Source organism: Mesoplodon densirostris, chromosome 11, assembly GCF_025265405.1.
Source record: "Mesoplodon densirostris isolate mMesDen1 chromosome 11, mMesDen1 primary haplotype, whole genome shotgun sequence".
Lineage (NCBI taxonomy): Eukaryota > Metazoa > Chordata > Mammalia > Artiodactyla > Ziphiidae > Mesoplodon > Mesoplodon densirostris.
This window is the reverse complement of record NC_082671.1, coordinates 46,259,867-46,281,391: the sequence shown is the minus strand read 5'-3', so window position 1 is coordinate 46,281,391 and position 21,525 is coordinate 46,259,867.

Genomic DNA, 21,525 nt, shown 5'->3' with positions numbered 1-21,525 from the left:
TGGGAAGATCCCACGTGCCTCGGAGCAGCCAAGCCCATGCGCCACAACTACTGAAGCCTGCGCTCTAGAGCCCGCGCGCTGCAACTCCTGAGCCCGCGTGCTGCAACTACTGAAGCCCGCGTGCCTAGAGCCCATGCTCTGCAACGAGAAGCCACCACAATGAGAAGCCCGTGCACTGCAACAAAGAGTAGCCCCCGCTCACTCGCCGCAACGAGAGAAAGCACGCACGCAGCAATGAAGACCCAACGCAGAAAAAAAAAAAAAAGAATATCCTGAACTTCTAGACAGGTCCCTGCTCAGCCTCCTCTATCTCCATAGATCTATGCATTTGTGTATTTCTAAACAAAAATTAGGAGGGAAGGGGAACGACACCGGTGGTGTTATCTCATTGCTTAGGAATTCTAGGAGGGAATTCCCTGGTAGTCCAGTGGTTAGGACTTGGCGCTTTCACTGCTGTGGTCCCAGGTTCAATTCCTGGTCAGGGAACTAAGATCCCTCAAGCTGCGTGGTGCAGCCAAAAAAAAAAAAAAAAAATTCTAGGAACCTCACCAACCCTTTGACAACCCTCCCGCCACCCTAGCCTTTGTCCATTGCTGCCAAGCACTATCAGGTTATCATCATGGCAGCCCCTCCACACTCCAAGTCTGTTTACAGGACAGTAATGAGTCAGGTGAGTGACAGGCAAGCAGAGATCCCCAGGACCCCCACCCCCAATTCCAACTTCCTGGAAGTGTTGGATAACTGTTTCTGTCCCTGTAAGACAGGGACCCCAGATATAGGGAGTCCCAACATGGGAGAAACTGAATCTTGGGCAACCCCCAGTGAGTGCCTGTAGCTGACCCCACAGGGGCCTGGGGGCCTTCTCTGTCTCTAGTCCATGCTACTCCTCCCCACTTGGTGAGTCCCTCTCAGGGAAGATGGATGTGAGGAGCTCTCCCGAGCTGGAGGTGATTAGAAAGAGATCCATAGACTTTCAAGAGATGGAGCCTGAGAGATGAAACTTTGGCTGGGGTGGAGCCTCCCAGCCTGCCTTGTCCATGTCTTAGTCTCCTAGCCCTCTGGGAAGTCTCCATGGGGCTGGCTGACTGGGATTTACAGATAAAGCTTGTGGGGAAGCAGCAGAAGCAGACCCAGGCTGTGGCCTGGACAGAGCCTAGAGAGTTGGGTCACTCCCTAGGGGCCAGCCAGGCCTGGGGCAGCGCCCTCAGCTGCCCACCAGCCTGCTTCTGGGGCTGGAGCCCAGGCGGGAAGGGGTTAACCTGCTGGCTTGTTTTCCTTTGGTTTCCTTGGGCTGCCTGGGCTGTATTGGGCCACGAGCGCCATCTATCGGCCTCTGGAGGTCCTAGCTCAGACTCCCAGATCACTTGGGCTTCTAGGCTGATCTTTAGCCCTTGCCCTGCCTCCAGGCTCCTAGGGGAGGGAAGGGGAGCTGTCTAGCACAGGGCTCCAGTGCAGAAAATAGATACGGGGATTGGAGAAGGTGAGGGCCATGTTTCCCACTCCCCAAGTAACAGGTATCACCCTGTCGGCTCCTGCCACCTGCATCCTTGGGAACCCCAGAGGGCTTCAGGTGTTTGTCAGTGTAGCCGTGTCCCTCTGCCCCACTACAGTGGGCGCTGTCTCACTTGTCCTCTCTCAGTCAGCCCAATAAACATTCAAAGAGCGTTGGAGGGCTTCCCTGGTGGCGCAGTGGTTGGGAGTCCACCTGCCGAGGCAGGGGACGCGGGTTCGTGCCCCGGTCCGGGAAGATTCCCACATGCCGCGGAGCGGCTGGGCCCGTGAGCCATGGCCGCTGAGCCTGCGCGTCCGGAGCCTGTGCGCCGCAACGGGAGAGGCCACAACAGTGAGAGGCCCGCGCATCGCAAAAAAAAAAAAAGAGAGCATTGGAAAGGAGAGGCGATGTAGCAGAGGCCTTTAGAGTGTGATCTCTGGACTCTGACCACCTGCATTTGAATCCCAGCTCTGCCAGTTACTAGTGGTGACCTGAGGCAAGTTATTTAACTTCTCTGTGCCTCAGTTAACTCAACTGTAAAATGGGATAATCACTGTAACCAAGTCTTCTTTTGTGATAATTAAGTGACTTAATTACGTAAGGTGCTTAGTACAGTGGGTAGCACAGGATTGGTCCTCCATAAAGGCTAATTGTGTCACTGTTATGGCCATGTGCCAGGGTCGCAGGCAGATGCTAGTCTGAGGACCCCAGATCCAGGCCATAGAGCCACATCAGACACACAAGCATGAGGACAAGACTGGGCAACTCGTCCCTGGAGATTTCCACAAAAACAGTGACCCATATGAGCTAGGTTTGGGGGCTGGAAGCTCAGGATTGCAAGGAAAGTGGTTTCAGGCCTCCAAGATCAGCAGGAGATGGGATGAGGGGAAGCTGTAGGAAGGAAGGGCATTAGGAAGAGGCATTAACAAGCCCTTAAAAGGACCTTGAATTAGGGAAGTGGCGAGGAGTCCCTGATGCATGGGGCAAGCAAGAACCACTGCATCCCAAAGACATGTCCTCCTTGGTAAAGTCTCAGAAGTCTCAGGATTTGATCAGGCTCCCCACGCCTCCAAAGATACGTCATATCACAGCCACAGCCCAGAGCTCCATGGGGACTTAACCCTCGATGTCTCTCCCCCAGGCCGGTGGGGAGGGGATTCATAAATGGAGAAAACTATCTGTAGGTCCTGCAGGTCCCGCTCCCACCTCCTTTCTATAGCTGGAGAACCAGGGGAGGTAGGCTGTGAATTCATCCATTTGTTCCTTTTTTAAAAAAATAAATTTATTTATTTATTTATCTATTTTTGGCTGCATTGGGTCTTCGTTACTGTGTGTGGGCTTTTCTCTAGTTGTGGCGAGCGGGGGCTACTCTTTGTTGCGGTGCGTGGGTTTCCCACTGCAGTGGCTTCTCTTGTTGTGGAGCACGGGCTCTAGGCGTGCGGGCTTCAGTTGTTGTGGCATGTGGGCTCAGTAGTTGAGGCTCGTGGGCTCCAGAGCACAGGCTCAGTAGTTGTGGCGCATGGGCTTAGTTGCTCCGCAGCATGTGGGATCTTCTCTGACCAGGGCTTGAACCCGTGTTCCCTGCATTGGCAGGTGGATTCTCAACCACTGCGCCACGAGGGAAGCCCCATTCCATTTATTTCTTAACAGGTTCAGGCATCTCCCTGTCTCTGCCTTCTGTATCTCTGCCTTCATCTACCTTACCGGGAAATGGGTACGTAGGATTCTTCTCCAAGGGGCGAGAGTGAGGTGCAGAATGATGCCTTTTCAGTTAAGGCAGAAATGCAGAGCCAGCGGGGCCCCCGTCCCAGTCTTACCACCCCGCTGCCCCCTCCTCAGCCCAGAGGCAGCACAGACCAGCTTTATGGATTGGTGGCCTTTACTTAGCTGGAGGCAGGCGACAGCTTCCAAAGTCTCTCCAACTCAGGTGTTCTTCCGCTCCTGGGGCCTGGACGCCTGGGTCCCCAGGAGAGGAGCGGAGACTGGCTGGATGGGCTGATTTGCATCGCTTGCTTGGGAAGCAATTATCGGAGGAGCTGTCAGCTCAGCGAAGCGCTCTCCTCACTAATCGGATTTCACCAGAGCCTGGGGCTTGGGGGGGCTGAGTAATTTGGCTTGATGCAGTGGTGGGAGATGTCGGGGCCAGGAGGCCGGACAATCTGTCTGAGTGGTGTTAGAGTTGTCCAGAGCAATTATCCTGAAGGGACCACACAGATATCAGACAGACAGACAGCCAAGCGGGCTCGTCTGATCGCTAGGTCCCACAGCAGGAGGATGAAAGTTACACTTCGGGCAGAGTGGGAGGTGCATCTCCCACGGATTGAGCCAAATTAAGCAACTGAGAAGTCAAGATGAGTCTGGAAGAGGGTCCAAGTAGCCAAGTGGGAAGAGGAACCAAGAACCCCAGCTTCCAGCCTACCCACCACCCAGGCCCTCCCCTTCCCTGCCCTGCTCTGCCAGCAAACCAGCCACAGAGCAGGGACCTAACCAAGGCTGAGTCTTCCCAGCCCAGCTCCTTTCCCTACAGTGTTTCCAGACCACACTTTCCCTGCCCCTGCCTCTGGCTCTGTCACTTGTCTTCTCTGGTCCCTGCAGCCTTCTACCTGCCCCTCCTTCCCACCCTCCTGCCACACTCCATCTCTCCCCACGTTTTGCAGTCGACGGCTGACCCCTCTCCCTGCCTCTGTCCTCCATCCCATACCTTTCAGAGTAGTGATGAGGATGATAACAAGACCAACCTTTACTGAGTGCTCCTTCTAGATGAGACGGCACCCTCAGAACTTTATGTGGATTCACCCATCTAATCTTCACACTTACACTGTGAGGGACATGCTCTCGTATCTGCATGTACTGATGAGGACACTGCCGCTGACCCAACTTCCTAAAGGAGGGACCTCACCTGAGCCTGGCATCCCAAGCTACCAGGGCAGCCCTGGCATGTGGTTCATGTCCAATAAATTTCTATTTACTGAATTCATGATTGAATGAATGATTGACTCTCTCCTCTACTTCCTGCTGACCTTCAGCCGGGTAACATCCACATCCCGGGAGTGGCCTCCCAGTTCTCTTGTGTCCTGACCCCCCCTTCCCTCACCATCACAGCTTAACCTCCCTCACACCTCTCCACACATCCTGTGCTCCCACACGTCAGAGAGCCTGACTCCCTCATCCTCTCCTGCCTTTGCGCCATGGCCCATCTTGCCCCCCTCACCTGGAACATTCTTCCCTCCCCATCTCTGTCACTGAATACATCCTACCCACTCCCCAAGGCTCACAACAAATGCCACGTCCCCCTGCAAGCATTCCCTGATCCTCCCTTTGCTTGTACCTCCCTGGTGACCCTTGTCACCAACTGTTCGGTTTCACTTATTGCTAAAATGCTTATGAACCTTGCGAGACTGTATATTTTGAGAGATCAGTCCTTAGTCTTCTCTCTTCTGAGCACAGGCCCACTGCCTTGTACCAAGTAAGTACTCAGTAAATACCTGCTGAAAAGATGAATATCTGTTCTCTATTTTTATCTCATTCAGAGATGCACTTATGGTGGGTTGAAAGCATCACTAAGCTTTCAAGGAAAGTTGAGGGTCTGGCACTTACCAGCAGTGTGACCTCAGGAAGTTCATCACCTCTCTGAACCTTGGGCCGGCCATTACGTTCTTCACCTGGAAGAGAGGATGACAATGCCTTACCCCGCAGGACACGTGAGGCATCCTTATCTTATCCGCATCTGTCTCTGAGCTGTGGGGATCTGTCTCTTTCCACCTTTCTGCCTCACTGCTGAGCCTCTGCCTCTCAGACTCCCATCAATTCAGGTGCATAGCCCAGGAGTCCTACCACTCAGCTCCCTCACTGTCACTCAGGCGTGTCGATTTTTCTGATGCTACCATTCCCAGCGGGGAGAGGGGGTGGTCTCGTCCTTTCCCAGGGAGCCCAGAGGGACCAGCCTCACCTTGGCTCCCTCTCCAGCTTAGCAAGTGAGACCTTGTGTTCTCCCTCTGAAAATATTAATAATAAAGAAACAAGGCACTGGGCATGGAACTGGATGCAAATTGGCCCCAATTCTCAGTCCAAGGAAGAGAATGCCTGAGCTATGGACTCAGAGAAATCCTGTGCTCATTTGCATGTCATTTTCATTGTATTTACATGTGATCAATTTCATGTTCAAATGCGCAACCCTCCCTCCCCAGTTTTCCCCCCAAGGGTCCCCTCAGCCGCTGCCCCCATCATTCCCCCCAGCCCCTGGCCCTCTTCCCCTGGCCCCTACCACAACCCTCTCCATCTTTTTCCTCCTTCCTACCAGGATCCCCGGCTCCCCCACCTTTACCCTCAAGGACCCACTTGCCCAACATCCAAAATAGATTCCTAGGGTCTTATCCCTCAGTTCAGGAGGGGCATCCCTGCCTGTCCCCTCCCTCCCTGAGCCGGGCGGGCACAGCAGACAGCAAGCGCGCCTCTTAGCAAATCCCAGCCCCATTCAGCCTCGTGATTAATGGTGCTGCCCTCCCCATGAACCTGCCTTTAATACTGAGGAAGTTATGAAACCGCTATACATCAGCAGCTCCGGCCCCGCTGCCCCCACCCGCCTCCTCCTCTCCTCCACCCCCCACCCTCCAGCTCCCTCTTCAAAATCTCATTTGGGCTCCTGCTGCCTGGGCCCACCCCTCCTCTGGCCTTTGCTGGGAGGAGGGGGTGTCTGCCCCTGCCGCCATCCTGGTGAAGACCCACATCTCATTTTCCCGTCCTCTCTCCCCCCTGCTCCGCCCTCTCTCCCTCCCCGCCCCCCCCACCTCCCCCACCCCACCCCATGGCTGCATCTCCGGACCCATTTAGAATTGCTGACATTTTATCTGCATTACATACATCACTCCGTCCCCAGCAGCCATCTCTCATGGATTGTCGGGTGGGGTGGGGGGGCGGGGTGGTCCTGAGCTTGGGAAGATGGTGGGGAAACAGGGTAGAGGTGGGGAGATAGATAGATAGCACTTCCTCTACGCCACTTTCCCCTCGGGCCCTCTCCCCCGGCCACCTGGGAAGTTGCGCAGGTGGGACCCTAGGGTAAGTTGGTACCCTAGCCTCCTCATGTGAGTCCCTGCTACGTCACAACAGCAAAAGACCTTTTCTTAGACTGCACAGACTAGGGAAGGCCATGCTGCCCAACACCCCCCTCCCATGGGGCTCCTCCACAGGAGATTATGAAGGTGGTTGTTTAATCTCTTTTAGCTGACCTGTCATAATATTTCCCATAACTGTCTATTGGGAAGTCCCTCTGAATGTCTAACCACTGTGCCTCATGCTGCAATCATTATTTTCTTCTTGCTTTGTCCTTAGAAGTTTGAAAAGCAGTATTATGTCTCAAGTGAATTAAACCTTTTGTTCCAATGCCCGAGCAATCATAAATACAGTCACTGGCCCACACCTCTGAGTCTTATAAGCACAATAAGAGGCACAGGGTGGGGTCACCCTAGAAAAGAGGAAATTGAAACCCAAATTCAAGAAGAGGAAAGGCGAGAACCTGTCTGAGACCAGAAGGCAAGGACCCAGGGGTCCCACAGTCCCAGTGAGCAGTTTTCTCTCCATAGAGAGATGGACAAGGCAGAAGGCAGCAACAGATAGAGAGGTCTGGACCAACAGACAGACAGCAGAGGGGAAAAAAGGAGGAGTTGGGAGAGAGACAGGTAAACAAAGAGATAAACAAACAAAGAGCTAAACAGACAAAGGGACCATCAGCCTGGGACAGGCAGACAGGTGAGAGGAAGCCAACAGAGGCACTGGTGCAGCGTGTCCCAGGCTGGACACATGAGAAGGCCTCTCTCCGTCTGTCTCTGTCAGTCAGGGTCTCTGGGGCTTTTCGTCCACTGGGTCCGCATCTATCCATTTTCCTGGGAATGTGTGTTCTCCTCAGGCCTCTCCACGCCCTGTCCCTTACCCTTCAGTCTCCCCAGCCGTGCCCCATCCCTGTCGCTCCTTCTGTCCCAGGTCATCTCTCTAACCTGCCCTTCACTCGCCCTCTCAGAGAGATTCAGACACTTCCTGTGGGCTTTGGGAGGCTCCCACAGGAACCAGGCCAATCCTCCAGGGATGGACAGGATAGGCAAGGGCTCCAGCTTGGCAGGGGACAGCTCCCAGGCCTGCAGAAGGGAAAGAGCAGCATAGCATGTGTCCCCATGTCTGGCCAGGCTTAGCCAATGAGGCAGGAGGAGCCCTGGCAGGGAAGGTGAAAAGACCCTCCGCCCCCACCTCCTCCCGTGACTCAACCTCAGACCAAACAGACCTCAGGCAGTGGGTCTAGGGGAGAGTGGCTGATTTACATGCTGTTTGCATTGCATTTGCGTGTCCCTGACTCCCAGTCATCCCACAGACCCTGTCTCTCCAATTCAAGGCAGTCTCCAGCTCAGTCTGGTCCCTAGGAGGGTTGGGGGCAGAGAGAGTGTGGGCAGGAGTGAGGGTGGGGCTCACACGCTGGTGCCCGTGAGTCTTTCTCCGACACCCCCTGCCAGCACAAGTCACATTCCTGCCCTGCCAACAGGCAACTTCCCCCCTACCTTAGAGCCAGCCTCTCAACCCCATTCACCAGCCACACATTGTCTTCCAGACATGACTTTCACTGTTCTGCCTCTGACCTTTGTCCCCACATTTCCCCCAGCCTTCCCACCCCTGTCTGTTTAGCTCAATATTAGCATCTTTAAGGCCAGGCACTAAGCCCTCCTCTTCCATGAAGATCTCCCTGGTCACACAGCCCAGAGTGATCATAATACTACAGTTCTCAGTACTGGAAGGCACCTCAAGAAACGCCACTTACCCGTTTGTCTTACCCGTCTTCAAGTAGATGATGCATCACTATCCCCATTTTATAGATGAGGCAACTGAGGCCCAGAATCAGTTAAGTAATTTCCCCAGGGTAGTATAGGCAGCAAGTAGGGAGGAAGTTCAAGCCCAGGACACTCTTCTCAATGTCCCTTGTTCTACCCTCTCCTTGTCATTCATTTGTCGGGGAGCAACGCCCTGTTCTGGAACCCTCTTGTCTGGCCGGTGAGCAAACCATTAGATCTTGTTGCTTAACTTCTCCTGGATTGGGATTTTAGTCTCCCAAAAGCTCCCTGAGAGCCACTACAGCAGTTCCCTGAATTCTCCTTTCCCCTTCCTAGCAACATGTCTTTGCCTATGGTGGATCCCTCTGAAAGGTCTGTCTTTCTTCCCACCCCCTTATGGAGCAGGAAGACTCCAGCTCATCCCTCAAAACCCAGCTCAACTATCACCTCCTTGGTGAAGCCTTCCCTGATTTTCCTCCATGGCTCCCCAGCACCACATTTAAGCCTTCGAGGAAGCACTTGTCACCTGCTGCTGACGCCCCAGCCTCACTCCTTAACTGAGAGTCCTTCAAGGGCAGGTATCACCACATCCTGCTCAGCTCTTTCCCCAGAGCACACATTGTTTAACTGGACCAGATTTCATTACCACCTTCCTTCCCCAGCCCAGCCCATGAACAGAAGCATCAACCTCTTGGGGAGGTCAAGAAAAAAGCCCAAGAAGTCAGAACCATATGCAAGAGAAGTCCCAGGAGATGGTCCAGGGGCACAGGATGTGCACTTCTTGGTTTTCTAAATAATCCCTTTCACCTAATTTAATGCTGCATGGAGAGATGAAGTTGGAAGAACAGAGGAATAGAGCTGAGGGGAAAAGGGGGAACAGGAAGAAAAGAGGTGGGGCAAGGGACAGAGGGAAGAAGGGTCAGAGAAGGGCAGTGAGGAAAGTGGGGAGGAGAAGCAGGGAGATCAAGCCTTTGAGCCTCAGGCACATCCAGCAGAGACCCCGAGCTTTGGGCCCTAGTATCATTTTGGGTCCCTTTCTCCCATCCGGGCACTTCTCTCCTTCTCCAAGAACAAGTGAGCCTGGAGTGGGGGTGGGGGTGGGGGATAGAAGCACCTGCTGTGCTGTGAGCCCTGAGGCCCTTCACACACAGTCTCACAAATCTTGCCTGCGATGCAGGAGTGCTTATTCCCACCCTACAGATGGAGGCACTGAGGCAGAGAGGTATGCCATTTGCCTCCATGCTGTGGGGTCAGACTCCAAAACTCTGCTTTCCCCACAACCCCAGGGCCCTCTTGGCATTGAAGACACACAAGAAAGAGGGGCAGGGCTTCTCTGGTGGCACAGTGGTTGAGAGTCCGCCTGCCAATACAGGGAACACAGGTTCGATCCCTGGTCCGGGAAGATCCCACATGCTGCAGAGCAACTAAGCCCGTGCTCTGGAGCCCGTGAGCTACAACTACTGAGCCCGCGTGCCTCAACTGTTGAAGCCTGTGCGCCTAGAGCCCGTGCTCCGCAGCAAGAGAAGCCACCACAGTAAGAAGCCCGCGCACCACAACAAAGAGTATCCCCCACTCGCCGCAACTAGAGAAAGCCCGCGCAACAACAAAGACCCAACGCAGCCAAAAATAAATAAATAAATGTCATAAAAATCAGAAAGAAAGAGGGGCAGATGACATTTCACACCCCATTTGGAAAGTCGAGGTGCTGAGGACAGAAGGGTACCAGTCACCTCCACACCCCACGGAGGAGTGTGAAGTGCAGGCCATCTCCCACTCCAGGAAGGGCCCCCCCACCCCGCATCAATGGAGTCTTTGCCTAGTAGGTTGATGACATTCAATCTGCTCTGTCATTTTATCCTTCCCTCTACCAGTGACCACCAGGCAGTGGAAGGAGTGAGTCAGGTGTTTTCCTTTGAATGACCCCTCACAGGTCTCTTCCCATCCCCAAAGCCCAAGGATCCGGCAACATCCATGGTTCTCTGAGGCTCAGAGATACCCAGGGGCAAGCAACTGTACCCAGCGCTCCTCTCTAACCCACACTAGGGAAGTAGAGGTGGGAATGTTGGATCACAGAGGATTCTCCCCAGCCCCACAGAACCAGAGCCTCACCCCAGATCAACAGGCAACGTCCCTGTGTTTAGTCTCCCTCAGATACCAAGCCCAGTGGCTCATGTCCCTCTTGGTCAGGAAGTCCCCCCTGATGTCTAGCTTAAGTCTTTCCTGCTGCTGCCTATCCTGTCCTTGGCTGTGACAGCGCAGAATCTGCACTCTAATGGTCAGGGGGTGTGGAAGAAAATAAGTTCTTTACTTTAAGCCTGGCAAAGGGAAGAGTGGTAATGCAAAAAAAAAGGAGAAGGAGAAGGGGAAGGGTAGCTCACTCAGCCCCATCTCTTCCCCCTAGTAGCAATAGAAATGGAGGCTAGACAGCTGAAGACTTCCTGACAGAATAGGATTATGAAGGCAAAGGCAGTGTCCCCCTCCAGTGGCCTCCCAGCCTGGCAGAGACCCTTTAGTGGCAGCTGCAGGAGGATGGCCTGCACTCCCAGAAAAGCTCAGGGTGCCTGCCCTGCTGGGAATCGCTGCAGCTCCAAAGGAGAGGAGGAAAACTTGGTCCCAGAGCCCCCTTGTGGCCACATGCAGGCAGGACAGGCAGCTCTGCCTCCCACTGCCCCAAAGGAGGGCCGGGTTGGAGACCCCGGAGCCCTTATCCAGGGAAGCAGCCCCCAGTGCCCCACCTTTGGAGAGAGGCCCAATCTGAAGCCCTGAGCTCATCACACCCACCAGCTAACCCCAGGGACAAGATGGGGACAGAGACCAAAGGGTCTCCAGAGCTCTGGGGCAAGGGCTGATGCAAAACCACAGGGGGACATCCAGGCATGCACACACATCCACGCACAGCCATGCACACCCCTGGCTCCAGATGTTACAGATGTAACGACACACACACACAGATCTCCTGAGAGGCAGCTCCTGCAGACTCTCCGTTGCTCCCATCCTGAGAAGATGAGGGAGGTTGGAGTAGGTGGTGAGAGCACATCGGTGCAGGGGTGAGGTTCCGGGGGCCCTGTCCAGCCAGCTTCTGCAGGAGGTCCACCCGCAGCCAGGAGGGGACCACCTTCTTGTTCTAGCCCCCCCCCAAGATAGGCAGGTCCCGCACTGTCAACCTCAGGGGGTCTGTCCACCCCAAAAGTCTCCTGCTGCAGAAGGCCAGGCGGGCACAGACCGTGGGAAGATCCGACTGAGCAGGAGAAACAGAGAGTGGGGCAGTCCAGACGAATTGGTCAGAGCCATTCACAATCACCCCTGTAACCACGTCCTGGCAGGCTGGGAACAGGCGGGAGAGAATCAACTAGAGATAGGGTGAGCTTAGGGACACCCAGGGCTTAGCAATAGCAAACACAGCAAGGGACAGAGAAGGGGAGAGAGAAGGAGAGAAAAAGCAAAACAGACATGACGGCACCAATGCAAGGAGGGCAATCTGCTTCCAGCTGCCTCAGTTTCCCCTTTGACGCCATTACCCATAACAAGGACTCATCACACAACCTTGCAAGGGACCCCCCAGCCCTGCCAGTGTCCAGTGGCTGGGCCTCCCTGTGGATTCCTAGAGCACCCAAGACCCTTTCCAGGAAGAGTACAGGCCACCTGACAGAGGCAGGAATATGGGTTCTAGTTCAGGATCTGCCATGAATGTGCTTTGTGACTTTGAGAAAGAACCCACCCCTACAAGGGCCTTAGTTTTCCCAGCTGTTAAAAAACAGAGAGGGACTTCCCTGGTGACGCAGTGGTTAAGAATCCGCTTGCCAATGCAGGGGACACGGGTTCGAGCCGTGGTCCAGGAAGATCCCACATGCTGTGGAGCAACTAAGCCCATGTGCCACAACTACCGAGCCTGCGTTCTAGAGCCCGCGAGCCACAGCTACTGAGCCCGGGCGCCACAACTACGGAAGCCCGCGTGCCTAGAGCCCGTGCTCGGCAACAAGAGAAGCCACCGCAGTGAGAAGCCCACGCACCACAACGAAGAGTAGGCCCTGCTCAATGCAACTAGAGAAAGCCTGTGCGCAGCAAAGAAGACCCTATGCACCCAAAAATAAATAAATAAATAAATAAATAAATATTTTTTAAAAAAGACTGGGCTTCCCTGGTGGTGCGGTGGTTAAGAATCCACCTGCCAATGCAGGGGACACGGGTTTAAGCCCTGGTCCGGGAAGATCCCACATGCCGTGGAGCAACTGAGCCCATGCGCCACAACTACTGAGCCCACGTGCTACAACTACTGAAGCCTGTGTGCCTAGAGCCCATGCTCCCCAACAAGAGAAGCCACTGCAATGAGAAGCCCGTGCACAGCAACGAAGAGTGGCCCCCACTCGCCACAACTAGAGAAAACCCGTGCACATCAACAAAGACCCAACGCAGCCCAAAGTAACTAAATTAATTAATTAATTTTAAAAAAGAGAGACTGATTTAAAAAAAAATAGCGGGCACACCAAGGAGGTCTTTAAGATCACCTCCACCGCGACTCCAAGAGACGGTGATGCCAAGTGCTTAGAGATGGTATAAGGCAGTGGTGAGGGAGAGAAAGGGCCTGAGCTGAGAATCCAGATTCATACAAGCCTCTTCTTCTCAGATGGGGACACTGAGGCCCAGAGAAAGTCCATCATGCCAGGACCGGGCCTAGCCATAGACCCTTAGTGATCGACGTATGATCTGTGCACCACTGTAAAGAGCTCATAGACTTGCAGCATCTCAGGCCTGGCCCCAGACTGACTGGACCAGAATCTGCATTTTTTTTTTTTTTTTTTTTTTGGCCACGCTGAGTGGCTTGTGGAATCTTTAGTTCCCCGACCAGGGACTGAACCTGGGCCCTCGGCAGTGAAAGCGTGGAGTCCTAACCACTGGACCGCCAGGGAATTCCCGAGAATCTGCATTTTAACAAGATCCCCAGGTGATATAAAGTTTGAGAGCACTGCACCAGCGGATGGCCAAGTGCATGGGTTTCATATGGAGCCACACAGGCCTGGCTCCTCTGCTTACTGACTGAGCTTGCATTCCCTCCTCTGCAAAGTGATAATAAAACCTACTTCGCGGGCTTCCCTGGTGGTGCAGTGGATGGGAGTCTGCCTGCCGATGCAGGGGACACGGGTTCGATCCCTGGTCCAGGAAGATCCCACATGCCACAGAGCAGCTGAGCCCGTGCGCCACGACTGCTGAGCCTGAACTCTAGAGCCCATGAGCCACAACTGCTGAGGCCCGCGCGCCTGGAGCCCGTGCTCCGCAACGGGAGAGGCCACTGCAATGAGGAGTCCACGCACCACAACGAAGACCCAGTGCAGCCAAAAATAAATAAAAATAAAAATTAAAAAAAAAAAAACAAAAAAAAAAAACAAAAACCTACTTCGCAGGGTCATCATGAGGACCGGAGCCCACTTGGAATGAGAAGCGTTTGGCACAGCGCTTGGCCCATGGTGAGCCCTCAGTAAGCAGTCAGGTTACTGGAACTTGGGCTCGCACCATCATACGATACATTATCCTTAGCGCTTGGAGCTTCCTTGGGACAGCCTGGTTACCTGCTGGCTGTGTCATCTCAGGCAAGGCACTCAACCTTTCTGTGCCTCCGTTGCCTCACGTGTAGATTGAAAGCAGTCAGAGTGCTTCCCTTGTAAAGTTATTGAAGGATTAAGTAATTGAATGATCTGATGCATGTGGCAATAACTACTCGACAATTTTTTTTCATTTTCTTATTCGACAATTTTTTTTTTGGCCACCGTATGGCATGCAGGATCTTAGTTCCCCAACCAGGAATCGAACCCGTGGCCCCTGCATTGAGAGAGCAATGTCTTAACCACTGGACCACTAGGAAAGTCCCTTGACATATTTTTACTGTTATTATTGCGAGAGCTCTGATGTCCAGAAACCTAGCTTTCTTCACCCAGCTGGGTCATGAGGAAGAGGCTGGGGCAGAACCTCTTAGAAGGGGAGCCAGGAAGGGGAGGACAGGACCACTTCCAGCAAGCAGCCACCGTGCCTGGGGACCGAGCAGGCACTTGTTCTGAAGCCCCGTTTCTGAATGAGACTGTATGTGCACCTAGATCACGCTGGTACACCCACTAGTAATAGCAATGGGGTAAGAGTCTGAAAGCTCTGCCGCAAACTTGCTGCGCAAGCCTTAACAAGCAGCTTGCTCTCTCTGTGCCTTAAGCCTCCTCATCTGAAGAAGAGCATTGGACCATTACACAGTCTGAGTCCCTTTTTTTTTTTTGCGGTACTTGGGCCTCTCACTGTTGTGGCCTCTCCCGTTGTGGAGCACAGGCTCCGGACGCGCAGGCTCAGCGGCCATGGCTCACGGGCCCAGCCGCTCCGCGGCATGTGGGATCTTCCCGGACCGGGGCACAAACCCATGTCCCCTGCATTGGCAGGCGGACTCTCAACCACTGCGCCACCAGGGAAGCCCCATTTGATTGTAACATTCTGATTCGGTGGTTCTGGTACATTGAAAAACACACACCGGCCCCCGTGCAATGTCACAACATGGGTAACCACAGAGCAGGACACTGCCCTCCCCACCTCACTCTCACACACACACAGAGGACCAGGGGCACGAAGGAGGCACTCTGGAATCAGCCTGGCGGTGCCACAGACACACAACCTCTGGGCTCTCCTCATGGCCCTCCTTGGCCCCTGCCCTCAGCAGGGCCAGGTGAGCTGGGCACACCCCTTCCCAGGCAGCACCGTCAAGCGTCTGCTGCCCCCTGCTGGCTAGAGAAGGCATGGCTGCCTGGCCCGCAGAGCCGCCCTGGGGGCCTGCAGGAAGGGGAGATAGAAGGTCCAGCAGGCACCCTTTCTTTAGAGTCAACTCCCCCTCAGTTGCTTCCATTCCAGGATCCAGGTGAAGGCTGTGAGAAAAGATGAGGACAAGAAAACCCACTGGCTAATTCGGATCCCTCGGCAGGGAACAGAAATAGGAAACAGAAATAAATACCAGATACACTAATATTTATTATATTAACAGACAATTAGATAACACTTCATATGAGCCAGGCACTGTCCTAAGTGCTTTACAAATATTACCTCATCTAGTTTCTGAGTTAGGCACTAGCGTGATTCCCCATTTTACAGATGGGGGATCAAGGCAAAGAAGTCACATGGTTACACAGCCAACAGGCTCACATAGAGGTTGATCCACCCCTCGGAGGAAGGAGCTGAGAAGGAGCAAGCCGAGGTAAAGACACATGGACACAGCTACAGAAACGTAGGAGAGGAGGGGGCGGGGAGGGGAAAGGAAAGAGCAGCAGGATGGCTGGGAGAGGGAGGGGAGGGAGGCGGGCTCCCCTTTGACCCCAGGGCCCCAAAGATGCTATCAGGTCAGACCAGGCCGGAAAATCCTTCCTGGATCCCTCCACATTCCAGCCTCTGCCGGCTGGTTTTACAGCCTTGCGGTGCTGCCCGACACTGTTTATGGCAGCCCCATTCTCCAGCCCTTGTCTCCAGGCCCCAAAGGCATCTGGCCAGGCTGAGGGAGGCTCGTGGGGGCAGGGGTCCCCCCCCACCGCCCAGCCTCCCAACCCCTCCTTTGAACCCTGCTGGGCGCCGGAAGGAGGGGACTGGGTGGGCGCCACGAGGGCCCCTTCCAGGCCCCTTCCAAGCTCCTTACTGAGTGTCTGGGGGGAGGATGCAGACTCCCAGGCATGGGCCACCCCACAGGGACCGAATCCCAGCTCTGCCAGTTCCTCCCTGTGTGACCTTGAGCACGTGATTTAACATGATTTAACCTTCCCCAGCCTCAGTTTACCATTATGTAAGATGAAAATAATAGTACCTCATGGTTATTTTGAGAATTTGACATATTATATATAAAGTGTCTGCCCCAAATTGTAGCTGATATGATTAGCTATTACAGAATTTGTAAATAAGGCAAAGAACTAGAGAGTCCCAGCCCATTTAGTGGTCCTAGAAATTTTCCGCTAATTCTACCCTCAAGCCAGTCCCTATGCTACAAGCTGCCTCTGTCCCACCTCTCACCGCAGTGGGCCCCACCCCAGACCCTTCAGACTCCACACCCTCTGCCCGGGCTTGGGTGTGTTGCCCTTGCCCTCTGCTGGCAGTGGGCAGAACTGCAGCCTTCTCTCCCCTCAGGCCTAGAAACCTGAGGCTTAGGAACGAAAGAGCCAGGGAGGTGGAGAGGTTTTCCCCAGTGCTCCAGGTATCAGGGAGAACCTCTGTGGAACCCAGAAAAGGACCAAGAGCAATAGGGCTCACAGAGGTCTCGCAGTAGGAGTCAAGGACTAGAACGTCTGTGTTCTAGGGAAAAGTCTGGGCAGATGAAACTGAATGGAGGAGGAGGGAGGAAGGAAAGCCTTCTAGAAGGGCTTCCCAGTGATGCAGGGAGAGAGAGTTTAGGGGAAGGGAATGAGAGAAAATGTAAGACAGCTCCTTTCCAGCGACGTGCCCACCTGGCAAAGACAGGGCCAGGGGGCGGAGGACATGGATTGGGAGGGATGTATGGTGCCCCCAGAGACGCTCGGAAAGGGGGTCACTAGGGTTGGGAGGAGGACGCCCTTGCACACTCTCCAAGGATGGGAAGAGGTTAATTTGAGTCTGTCTGCAGACAAGATAAAGACACCGGCAGAGCTGGAGCTGGTTCCCTGGAGTGTCTTGCAGATAACGCTCAGAACCTGGCTGAAGAGGAACAACTCCCAGGGAGGGTTGGGAGAGAAGAGCCAGGAACTTGGCCTCCTCCACTCTCCCTCCCCCCTCGCCCGCCCCCAGTCCCTTACCGAGGGAAGCGAGGAAGTTGGACAAGAGGAAAAACTTGGAACCTCTGCTGAGATTGCGCTGCATTTCCCTTCCTGGCCCCCAGGCACTGCGAATCCACGGATCTCCCCATCGTCTGCTCACCCACCCGTGCAGACCACTGGGTAATTTCATAAGAAGGGAGGTCAACCTTTGGGGACTCTAGGTGCTAGACCTTTCCTCAAAGTCATCAGCAAGGAATCCTTGAGCAATGTCAAGGGCTGCAGGGCCGCAGTCCCTTTTGTCTGCATCCCCAGACCCTCCAGGAGGTCTGCTCTCCCCCCTCCAATTCCTTTCCCGCCAACTAGCCCCTCCCCACCCCACCACCATCCCAGCTGTCAAGAATTACAAACAAGAGGCTGGGTTCCAGGCCCTGTGTTTGTGTTTATCTCAGGACAGGCTTTGTCTTGTCAGAAGCTGCCCCTGCGCCTGACCTCCTGCCCTGCCCCCACGGCTCTGCTAAGAGGATACACTGAACAGGGATGCCCCGCAGGCAGGCCCTCCCCAGGCCGGGGCCTCAAGAGTGTGGGGTTCATATCCTCACAGCAGCCTGAGCCCCAAACAGGTGGAGCTGGGCCTGTGAGAGCCCCCACCCGGCCCCTTTCAGAGGAGGGTCTTGAGGAAGCGCCTACAAAGAGGGCGTCAGGAACAGGAATAAACACAGTGCATGGGAGAGAAACTGGAGATACAGAACCGAAACTGACCCTAAGCAGGTCATAAACAAAGCAGGACTATGGCAAATAAAAAGTGAAATTCTGGGGCTTCCCTGGTGGCGCAGTGGTTGAGAGTCTGCCTGCCGATGCAGGGGACACAGGTTCATGCCCTGGTCCGGGAAGATCCCACATGCCGTGGAGCGGCTGGGCCCGTGAGCCATGGCTGCTGAGCCTGCGCGTCCGGAGCCTGTGCTCCGCAGCGGGAGAGGCCACAGCAGTGAGAGGCCCGCTTACTGCAAAAAAAAAAAAAAAAAAAGTGAAATTCACCATAAACAGAAGGTGAAATGGACTATGACAAAGGGGCCTGGGGTAGTTAAAAACATGATCACTGACCCCTTCCCAAGTGAGCCCTGAAGGGAAGGGGACCCGGGAGCACCTGGCCCAGGGAGAAGGAGGCCCAGAGAAGGGACAGCTTGACGGACAAGAGCTTACTGCTACCTGACGGGGTACCACACAAGGATGTGAGATGATGGAACAAGAAGGATGGAGGTGAGACTTACAGAATGATTTCCTGGTGTCAAGGGCAAGAGTCATCTGCCACCACTTCACCTTTTCTGTTTGTCCTCGCATCTCCCCTCCCTCCAACCCCACAGGGCAGTGGGCAGAGTCCCAGGAAATAGCCAAGGGGAAAGATTCAGAAGCTGAGGCCTACTCCAAACCTCAGGAGAGTGAAGGTCCTGAGTAGGGTGGGTGGTATGGAAAAGAAGGTACAAAAGGAATCATCAGACACCCCAGCAAGAACAAAACAAGGACGACTGGAGCCAGCAGAGTTCCAAAGCCAAAGGTAAAGAACCAGCCCTTCATCCTCCCTTCCTCCCTCCTCCCTTCTCCTGACTGTCTCACCTTCCCTTCCTCCCTCCTCTGGTCTCTACCTCCTCTACTTCTCCTCTCCGGTGGCATCCACCCCGTTCCAAAGCATCAGGTTCAAAGGCAAAACTCTGAGTCCATCCCAGCATCGTTCTTCTCTATCAACTGACCAGTCAGACTGAGATTGTGGGGACATCTGGCACATTTAGGACTTGCCTCTGTCTCTCCACACCAGGTCCCTCTCTCTTTTCACTCTGTCCCCCCTCCACACACACACACACACACACACACACACTCATAAGTGCAAGGTGTCTTCATTTTCCCTTCACCTCTGTGTGCATATCCCCAGCCGCCAAGTCCTGCATCCATCTGAACTATGGAAATCAGGAAGAAAAGGATGAAGTTGGTACCCGCCCTTGGAAAGGGATCCAGGTAGACCCCATTCTGTTCCTAATCTCTAAGCATGCGTCTGAGGGTGGAGGGAATGATGGGGCCTTATAACCCTTCCCAAATCTTCCTAGGACCAGTAGAAGGTCCAGACTCTGCCAGACCTCAGAGCCATAACCTGCTCCACTGCTGCTCCCACCACCACCGCACAATTACTATTCATAGTGCACAGCTGGGTGATTAATGACCTGATTAATAATTACTCAGGCTAATAAAATAATTAATTAATTTGGCACGCCATTATTTATCTGTTCATCCTCAACCTGAAACTCTGCAACTACGAGTTTGGGAATCTCCCCTCCAGGCTCTTTCAGAAATGTGATCATTAATGTGAGTAAGGGAGGATGGGGGATGGGACATCTCCATCCTGAGACCCTCCCAAGGTAGAAGAGAAGAGAGCCTGAGGGCTTTCTGAGAACGCAGATGGGAAGGGCTGAAACAAACTGACCAGGCAACTTCAAGCCCTGGAAGGAGCTGATGGGGGGGTGGGGGCGGGGGAGCACATTTTTTTGCGGGGAGGAGAGGAAACCATAACCGGGAATTGGGGGTGGGTAGCTGAACACCCAGGTTTGGGGAAATCTTGGATGTGTTCTCTCCAGCACATGACTGATGACACCATTTTCAACAAATGATCTTTATCTCACCTCTTGTCTCCCAAATTTATGATTTTGCCCCCAAGCCCCAGGCTAAACAACCAAGGACCAGGTGAGTCCTGGGGTGGGAAGGGGGCTGACTTGGGGTGGGGTCCAAGAATCAGTGGGGTGTCTCCAGGACTCTGCAGAGGGGAGAAGCCTCCCCCTATCATCTGTTTCTGGGCTCTTGAGAAATAAATCTCTGCACAGGACTTAGAATTGAGTTTCTAGAACCTACAGGGCCTGGACCACCCCCCTCCCAATACGGAGGGGAGCAAATAACAGAGAGAAAAGGGGGACCGCTGATCTCCTAGGGACTGGGAAGGGAGGCAGAATCCAGCCCCAGGGCTGAGGGAGGGAGATGACTGGCATATCCAGCCAGTCTTTAAACAGGCCGGGTATCTCTGCTACATTCAGGCAGAGGGGCAGACACAAGACACGGATTCTCCACGTCTGGGGCTGAGCTACGGGTCAGCCATTCACTGTAAGTTCAGACCTATATTAGACTGCCAGTATGTGCAAGGACAAATAACCAAACCTTGCCCTAGAGGAGCTCAAGTTCCTGTTGGGGGGAAAACAGGCTTGTAAATAGATAATTCCCCCGATAAGTGCCATAAAAAAGAGGTGTATATAAAATCCACAGGAGCACAGAAGCTTCCTGCCTGGGGGTATCAGAGAAAAACAATCCAAAGACGGGACATTTGAACTGGGCCTTGAGGAATGAGTAGGAATTTGCCAAGTGTAGATGGAAAGTATGTGCAAAGACATGGAAGACCAATATGTGCTTGGAGAGTTATGTAGGGAGGCAAGGAGGCAACCTGATAAGACTTGAGGCCAGATCATCAAGGATGGAGGTGGCTTGAGCAGGAGTCTGGACCTTTTCTTGCAGACAGTGGGGAGCTACTAGAGTTTAGGAGAGTGGCCTGCCCTGATTTGTGTTTTGTAAAGAGAAAATGGAAGGTGCAGAGGAGAGATGGTAGGCAGCGGGGTACAGTTGGAAGGCTGAAGCATGTCCCGGCTGAGAGATCCCGAAGGTCTGGCCGGTTAGGACCAGGCAGTGGCCTGGGAGCTGGGAGCAGGCAGGTTAGATTTCAAGCCTCCATGAGTCTGGATATAGATACTCTTAAGCCTCGAGCTGCGGCGATTTTCTTCACCACCCACAGCCATCGGACCAGCGTGGGAGCGGAGATGGGCAGGAAACCTGGGCTGAGGGGTGGGGATGCGCCGGACCCTCCTCCACAGGGCTGGAGAACAGGGGGATTTAGCGCCAGGCCTGGCTGGAGCGTCGGACTTCTCTGAGTTCAGTCCGGCTTCACCAGGGGGCGTGGCCATGAGAACAGAGATAAGCAGAAACCCGCCCAATGGGTGGGCACAGGGGAGGGGCCGCGCGGCGGTGCCCCCCGTCGCCAGCAGAGGGCGCGCGGGAGGCAGGCCGGATCTGGAGAAGACAGTATTGAGGTGGCCGCGCGGGCCGGGGCGCCCTCTGCTGGGGGCCGGTCCCGGAGGCCCGGACTCGCGGCTCCCACAGTGGGGTCTCCCATCTCTGGTTTCTGGGGCCGCGCCCGCTGGGTTACACCCAGAATCCTTCAGGGAACTGGGGCCCTGCCCTAGAATATTGGATCCTAGATCTGAGACAGCCAGTTCTGGCTTGAACTCCCATAGTTCACATTTACGTAAAATAATACTTTCTAATCCATTCTTCTTTCCAACCGCCTGGAAAGTGAACAAGACGGGGTACATCGCCATTTCACAGATGGGGAAATGGAGGCTTCAAACCGAGGTCACACAGTTAGTAAGTACAAGATTTTAAAACCAGGCCTCCACTCCAAGGCTATATT